Raw genomic sequence first — 8,754 nt, 5'->3', positions numbered from 1 at the left:
GTTATCTAGTTATTGACCTACTTAATATCTAATGAAAATGCTGAATAGCTGAATGAAAATGATCGAGACATCCAATACTGAGGGCAGCATGGTGAGGAATGGCTAATATTTATTGAGTGTTTCTTGTGTGATTTGGAAGTATAATAGACCCTTTGCATGCATTTTCATTTAATTTTTAGAGCTAAACTAAATGTCATCCACATTTTTAAAGAAGAAACAGAGGCTCAGTAATTTGAGAGTGATAGAGTCAGGATTTGAACCTAGAACTGTCTGGCTCTAAGCTCACCTTCACATACCTACTAACCCATCAGTTTACATTGGTATAAGAATTGCAACTTACTGGGTGCTAGTCACTGCAAGTGGATATATTTATATTCAAGTACCACTTCAGGAAACCTTTCAAACTTTGTTAAAGACACAGATGAGGTTGTAATCTACACGAAGTCCCAAAGAATTCTTTTCATTTTTTTCCTATGAACACTGTTCAAATAGTCTTTGCTGCATGACATGGCAGGAGGCTGAAAATCTCTGTTTTGCAATCCAAAAAAAGGGGGTGGGGGGTTAAAGAGACCTTGTGATTGGCCATATTATTGTTTCCAAACATTTACTGTGCCTCTCAGGGGCAGATTGTACTTCCCCACTCCATCAACAGCAGCTTGGTATGTGACTTACAAACGAAAGCTGAGTGATGGCCATAGGAGGCACTTCCAGGTGGAAGCTTTAAGAGTGAGTGTGCTTCATGATATTTTTCCTTTCCTGCTGTCCTGATGACCAGCAACATTCAAGATGATTCATTCATCTGCTTCTGTCTCAAAGTGAAGACAGTGTGCAAAAAAGCCACAGCTGACATGGGAAGGCCACTCAGCGCAAGTGAAAAAACTACTTTTGCTGATTGGGCCACTGAGGATTGGGGATACTACCAGACTAAAACAGAACCTATCCTGACTAATGCAGACCCTTTCTGAATTTGTTTCCATTGGTGATCAAATTTCCAGTGTCATCCTCAGATAAAAGTTTGCTTGGTAAGTATGGCAAGATGTAGAAAATGGGATGATTGGTGCAATGTGATGAAAATGGGATAATTGGTGCAACTTTAAAACACAGAATTTGAAGCTCAGTCCTAACCTGTGGGCTCAGACAAGCCACTGTAGGATAGGTACCATTGAAAATGACATGTCCCACACTACTCTTTTATGGATTCTTGCTGTATTGGCCAAGAGTTTGCTTAAAGGCTTTAATCACTGTAAAAAAAAAAAAAAAAATAGAAGACTGGATAAAGAAGATGTGGCACATATACACCATGGTATACTATTCAGCCATAAGAAATGATAACATCAGATCATTTACAACAAAATAGTGGGATCTTGATAACATTATACGGAGTGAAATAAGTAAATCAGAAAAAAAACAAGTACTGCAGGATTCCATATATTGGTGGGACATAAAAAACGAGACTAAGAGACATGGACAAGAGTGTGGTGGTTACGGGGGGCGGGGGGAGGGGAGGGGGAGGGGCACCAAGAAAACTAGATAGAAGGTGACGGAGGACAATCTGACTTTGGGTGATGGGTATGCAACATAATTGAATGACAAGATAACCTGGACATGTTTTCTTTGAATATATGTACCCTGATTTATTGATGTCACCCCATTAAAATTAATAAAAACTTATTTATTAAAAAAAAAACAACCAAGGCTCATATTTCTCTGTGTACCATGTAACAGATACAGGGCTCTCATGTTCAAATAAGTATCAATGCTTAATTGTTGTTAATTAGAAATGAATCTTGGCCCTGGCCGGTTGGCTCAGCGGTAGAGCGTCGGCCTGGCGTGCGGAGGACCCGGGTTCGATTCCCGGCCAGGGCACACAGGAGAAGCGCCCATTTGCTTCTCCACCCCTCTGCCGCGCTTTCCTCTTTGTCTCTCTCTTCCCCTCCCGCAGCCAGGGCTCCATTGGAGCAGAGATGGCCCGGCGCTGGGGATGGCTCTGTGCCTCTGTCTGCCCCAGGCGCTGGAGTGCTCTGGTCGCAACATGGCGACGGCCCAGGATGGGCAGATTATCGCCCCTGGTGGGCAGAGCGTCGCCCTTGGTGGGGCGTGCTCGGGTGGATCCTCGGTCGGGCGCATGCGGAAGTCTGTCTGCCTGTCTCTCCCTGTTTCCAGCTTCAGAAAAAATGAAAAAAAAAAAAAAAAAAAAAAAAAAGAAATGAATCTTGATAATAAAATAGCAACTTTTAAAAAAAAAGAAAAAGAAAATGACATGTCCCAGAGGAAGTTACAAAGACGGTTAAGATACAGTCCTGTTCTGGAGGCAAAGGCCATCCTCACTCTTTTTTTTTTTTTTTAATCAAGTAGAAGCTTTATTTCAGTGTTTGAAAGAAGGCAGTAAATGGCATCTATACTGATTAACGTTGGTCATGCATCTCTTACTTGAAACAGCTGTAAGTTTTTGACAGGCCGAATCTTTACAACTTATTTAGGCACATCTTTGGATTTCTTGGACCCTAAAATCCAGGGTAAGTTAACCTCTTCCTAGTGGCGCATTAGTAACGAGAATTATGTTCACTGGCTAGATTCCTTCATAGCTAAAGGTCTCTAGACACTCAGGCTGCCGGTATTACCTGGAGACCGTTCTTTATTAGATATTTAAGTAAATCACAGTAGAAGGAAGGGACTTAATTTATAAAGCTGAACTGTATTGTATGAACATTCCATAGCTTTTTTTCCCCTTTCTCAAAGACACAAAGATGTGTGTATCAGTGTCCCCAGAGATCTGAAAAGACTCTGTGCAAATGACAGATTTTACCCATGTGGTCTATCACAGTGGTCCCCAACCTTTTTGGGGCCATACACCGATTTAATGTCAGAAAATATTTTCACGGACTTTAGGGTGGGATGGATAAATGCACAAAATAAAATTATGTGACCAGCATAAAAACTGTGGTATTTTTAAATATAATTATTGAACTTATGAAACAAGCATCAAGAGTGAGTCTTAGCCTGACCTGTGGTGGCACAGTGGATAAAGCGTCGACCTGGAAATGCTGAGGTCGCCAATTCGAAACCCTGGGCTTGCCTGGTCAAGGCACATATGGGAGTTGATTCTTCCAGCTCCTCCCCACCTTCTCTCTCTGTCTCTCTCTCCTCTCTCTCTGTCTCTCTCTCTCCTCTCTCTCTTCTCTAAAATGAATTTAAAAAAATTTAAAAAAAAGCATCAATCATCAGTTTTTTGTTGAGATACCTTAGTTGTTCATTGATTGCTTTCTCATATGTGCCTTGACCGCGGGCCTTCAGCCGACCAAGTAACCCCTTGCTCGAGCCAGCGACCTTGGGTCCAAACTGGTGAGCTTTGCTCAAACCAGATGAGCCCACCCTCAAGCTGGAGACCTCGGGGTCTCGAACCTGGGTCTTCTGCATCACAGTCCAACACTCTATCCACTGCGCCACTGCCTGGTCAGGCGGAATTTGGTCATTTTTTAAAAACAAAACATCGTTTAGACTTAAATATAAATAAAACGGAAATAATGTAAGTTATTTATTCTTTCTCTGCGGACCGGTACCAAATGGCCCACGGAGTTGGGGACCACTAGTCTATCAAATTACAGAAAGCAGTTCCACTGTACAAATTATAGGAGGCAGTTAATGGGACTTCAATAAGAGAAACAATGTCCCACATACAGTAACATGCATCTAGTAACGTTTTCCATTCATCTATCAATTGCTTTCACAAAATTAACACTAAAAAACACAACCAAATACACATATTACCCTCTGTTGGGAAAATAGCTGTGTTAGGCTTGCTTGCTTGTACTGTGCCCGATGAGTGCATGAATGTGTGACAGCATCGTGTGTATAGTCTGTGTAAGGCTCCAGGTGCTCGCCATCAGGGCAGGGGATGGCAGATTGCAGATTGCCTGCCCACCACTGTGAGGGGACATTTTTGCTGTTCATTTGCCTGAGAGGTGGTTTTCCCTGCCTGTGTGCTTGTCTGCCATTGCAAGACTCTATTAAAAGGGAATGACCTGACACCTTCTAGCTCCACGGTTTCTCTATTGTCTGCCCGAATCCAATGTGGACCTGCCTGGCCTTGGCCACCAGCATTATATCCTCAAACCCCAAACACACACACACACACACACACACACACACACACACACACACACACACTGGTCTCTATTCATTCTCAGATGACAGGATGCCCCAAGAGTGCCAAAGGTGGGGGCTAATCCTCCCCATAACCTTTACTTCAACCATCCATCAACCAATCTTCAGGTCTTGAACACCCTTCCTTTTCCAAAAAGGTAATGCTGAAATCAGTCAGAAAGGCTTTCTGAGAAGACGGGCTTGGATTCTGGGTCAGTTCCAGTCGACTTAAGATGAATTGGCTTGTATCAGTGAAGCACTCAACGCAGTTCACAGAGCAGGCCTGGCTGGGCTGTCCAACTTTGGCCCAGGCTTGTCCACGCATTTCTCCCAACAAAGTTCCGTCATCTGGTGCACCAGCCTCTGGAAGCGCTGCTTCTGAGTCTCCATGGCAATGAAATGCTGCAGCTGCAGGTCTACCAGCCCAAACTCGCAGGAGAGGAAGTGGAGGAGGAATCCATCCAAGCGTGACCACAGGTGCCAAGATGCACTGCACACCAACTCAGCAACCTTCACATATCTGCATCCTCATTCATTTTTAAACTTAGCACCCACAATGCACTTAGTATATTTTTGTTAATTTTAGTTAAACTGATGCCAATGAATGATCTAGAATTATAACTCAGGTTTCCTAATACCCCATAAAGGCTTTTCCTATGTTGTGGTGTATTATCTACTTGGGTTAAGAGAGATGGGAGGGAAAGGCTATGGTAATATTAGCTAATTTTTAGATAATATTTTACAATACATATGCATTTTATGTACTTGACATGCTATATCAGTGAAAAAAATATCTGGAACATCAGGGTTGCAGGCCAGAGCATAGTAGGCATTCAATAAAGGCACAAAAACCTCCCTGAAGAAATTACAAAGACTAGAAAACGTTCAAAACCAGATGTCTTGGCAATGAGAAATCTAGCTGAAGAGCACTGTGGATCACTTTTTTTTTTCACAGAGACAGAGAGAGAGTCAGAGAGAGGGATAGATAGGGACAGACAGACAGGAAGGGAGAGAGATGAGAAGCATCAATCATTAGTTTTTCCTTGCAACACCTTAGTTGTTCATTGATTGCTTTCTCATATGTGCCTTGACCGTGGGGCTTCAGCAGACTGAGTAATCCCTTGCTTGAGCCAGCAACCTTGGGTCCAAGCTGGTGAGCTTTGCTCAAACCAGATGAGCCCACGCTCAAGCTGGTGACCTCGGAGTCTCGAACCTGGGTCCTCTGCATCCCAGTCCGACGCTCTATCCACTGCACCACCACCTGGTCAGGCTGGATCACTTTTTTAAAAAATAGAACCCAATTAAGAGAATAGGCAGGTGAAGGTTAAATTCAAAGTTGCAGGAGTCTGAGGCTGAGCACTTGCCAGGCATCTCCCAAGAGAACAGGACAGTAATTAAAAAACCTTCCCTGGAACATTCCTGAAGCAAGCATTGAAGAAAGTCCTGAAAATAAATTTGGACTGTCTAAATCTGTGATCAGTCCTTCAAACTCAGGAAGAGACTCAACCTGTTATTACTACTATTCACTTAAAAAGTTAAAATACTGCAAATACAACATGCAGCTAATTCTGAAGTATAACAGTGTTGGGCATAATTAGAATATTCAAAGGGCTAATGCAAAGCAAACAACTGAAGAGTTATTTAGTAAATCAACTAGGGTTAACCTTAATAAGTTAACCAAACCAAGTAACACATGCAAAAAGATTCCTTTGCCCCCCCACCCACCCACCAGGCAATGACATTGGGGTTTCTTTTTTTTTTTCTTTTTTTCTTTTTTTCTTTATTCATTTTTAAAGAGGAGAGAGAGAGGGAGAGAGAGAGAGAGAAGGCGGGAGGAGCTGGAAGCATCAACTCCCATATGTGCCTTGACCAGGCAAGCCCAGGGTTTTGAACCGGCGACCTCAGCATTTCCAGGTCGATGCGTTATCCACTGCGCCACCACAGGTCAGGCCATTGGGGTTTCTTTTGGTAAAAAATAATAAATCTTGGCAACTGAAATATTGAAATGAACTGACATGGATTTGCTTTGAAATATTCCAGGAAAAAAATGTGTGGGAGATTTATGAAGCAAGACTGGCAAAATGTTGATATTCACTGAAGTTCAGCAGAGAGAACCATGGCTTCTCTCAGGAACAGGAAGTGGAAAAAGGAAGTCATAGTTACCTTACTAAATCCCCATAATGATTCTAAAAGTTAGAGATCATTGTTCCCATTTGACAGGTAAAGAAAACTGAGGTCATGTTGCTAGTAAAGACTTGAGCTTCAATTCTATGACTTTGAAATCCTTTTTTTTGCTAACACCCCACACCTATCTAACTATATTTCCTCAGATTCTGATATTTTAATGGAAATGAAGAAGAGTTGTTTTTCTATATAATGAAAACATATTTGTAATCCTTATATCTTCTGTCTTTCCTCATAGGTTCTCATCTCCACTTTTGAATGACAGTTTTGAATATTTCCTGACTTATGAAGTTGTTTTAATTTCATTTCATCTGAATTTATGATCCACCTATGGCTTGCTCTCACTTATTGAGCTTAATAGAATGAATGCGGTATATTTTGTTTTGCAATGATTCTGAAATCAGGAGATGCCAGAATTCCTGCAGGCATGTGTGTGTGCACACACAAACACAAAGCTTATGTTTAAGCACTTAAGTTTTTTTTTTTTTTTTTTAACCATTTACCTGGTAATTCATGGCTGAATATGCCCACTTCCCTATCCAGTCTCTTTTTTTTTTTTTGCCATGTTAACCCTTCTAGTGGGATTTCTTGTCCCTTGCTACCGTGAAGTATGTATGTCATCCTTGTGCTTATAAATTTCATTTGGGGCCCTGGCCGGTTGGCTCAGTGGTAGAGCGTCGGCCTGGTGTGCGGAAGTCCCAGGTTCGATTCCCGGCCAGGGCACATAGGAGAAGCTCCCATCTGCTTCTCCACCCCTCCCCCTCTCTTTCCTCTCTGTCTCTCTCTTCCCCTCCCGCAGCCGAGGCTCCATTGGAGCAAAGATGGCCCGGGCGCTGGGGATGGCTCCTTGGCCTCTGCCCCAGGCGCTAGAGTGGCTCTGGTAGCAAGGAGCGACGCCCCCTGGTGGGCAGAGCGTCACCCCCTGGTGGGCGTGCCGCGTGGATCCCGGTCGGGCGCATGCAGGAGTCTGTCTGACTGTCTCTCCCCATTTCCAGCTGCAGAAAAATACAACAACAAAAAAAATTTCATTTGGATTTGATATGTTTCTGAAATGAAATTTGCTAGAAATACTGATGGGATGGCTATTCATTAATTCAGGAAACATTTGTCAAATGCTAACTCTCGGGCTGGTACTATCTTCAGGGCTTGTAGTACAAAGATAAAACTAGTAGCTAGGGGGCAGTACAGCATAAAAGTGATTAAGAGAGTACGTGCTAGTGATAACAAGTGAGGGATAGTGATTAAGTGCGTAGAGTATGGGCTGACCTTGCCTGGGGTTAAATCCCAGCCCTGCCCCTCACTAGCTCAACGGCTCTAGTTGGGCAAGTTGCTTAATTTCTCTGAGCCTCAATGATCTCATCTGTAAAAGGGTCTAATAATACAGTGATACTTCAGTTTTCCTCAATAATCCGTCAAAAAAACAATCAGCAAAAACCAACGAAAACCGAGGCAATTATTTCCATATGAGTCAATGTAAATCCAATTAATTCATTTTAGACACTCCAAAATACATACCAAAAACACATTTTATAGAGAATAAATGTAGTGTTCAATACTAAAAACAATAAGAAACTAATACAAAGTGAATATAAAAAAAACTAATGTAAAGAATAAATGAACATTTAACATGGCATTTACACATATTTCTGAAGACTCTTCTTTTAAAAAAATTTTTTTTTTAATTTTTTATTTATTCACTTTTTTTTTTAGAGAGGAGAGGGAGAGACAGAGAGAGAGAAGGGGGGGAGGAGCTGGAAGCATCAACTCCCATATGTGCCTTGACCAGGCAAGCCCAGGGTTTCAAACTGGCGACCTCAGCATTTCCAGGTCGACACTTTATCCACTGCGCCACCACAGGTCAGGCTGAAGACTCTTCTTGACGTATGGAAGACAGTGAGGAAGGGAGAGAGAGGTGCAGAAATTATTGTTTGGTCCATAAAAACCTTAAGTATCAAGGCACTATCTGGGTCACTTCCCTTCTTGGTCTTTTGGCACTAGGACCAGCTTCAGAGTCAGTGGACCCATGTCACACAAAAAAGCTGTCCAAAGAGGTCTGTTTCTTCTGCCTCTTTAAGATTTGCCTAAAATGGGGCAAGACATTATCATTAAACAAGTTGCAGACATGGCCAGCAACAACTTTGTCTAGTGATTTTTCTCCACAAACTCCTGTACAGTCGTACCTTACTCCACATGAAGAAGATGTCCTTAATCTCTGAAGGACACATTCTCCCCTGTCTCTTCCTCCTCCTCTGAAGCAACTTCTTCATCTGCCGTCTGCTGCACTTCTAGGTGAAGGTCTTGCAGCTCTTCAGTGGTGAGTTTTTCTCTGTGGTCATCCACCAACTCTTCCACATCCTCACCACTCTCCTCTAAACCCATGGACTTCCACAAATCAACAATTGACTGCAGTATATGTGTAGGGTCATC

At 42.5% G+C, this 8,754-nt stretch overlaps 1 pseudogene; it reads right to left on the bottom strand.

The window, feature by feature from the left end:
- Window positions 1-4,313: 4,313 nt before the first annotated feature.
- Window positions 4,314-4,604, bottom strand: LOC136329106 (mitochondrial import inner membrane translocase subunit Tim8 A pseudogene; annotated as a pseudogene).
- Window positions 4,605-8,754: the final 4,150 nt, after the last annotated feature.

This window comes from Saccopteryx bilineata, chromosome 3, assembly GCF_036850765.1.
Source record: "Saccopteryx bilineata isolate mSacBil1 chromosome 3, mSacBil1_pri_phased_curated, whole genome shotgun sequence".
NCBI classification, from domain to species: Eukaryota; Metazoa; Chordata; class Mammalia; order Chiroptera; family Emballonuridae; genus Saccopteryx; species Saccopteryx bilineata.
Note: the sequence above shows the minus strand (reverse complement) of the source record. Positions and strands in the feature narration are given on the sequence as shown.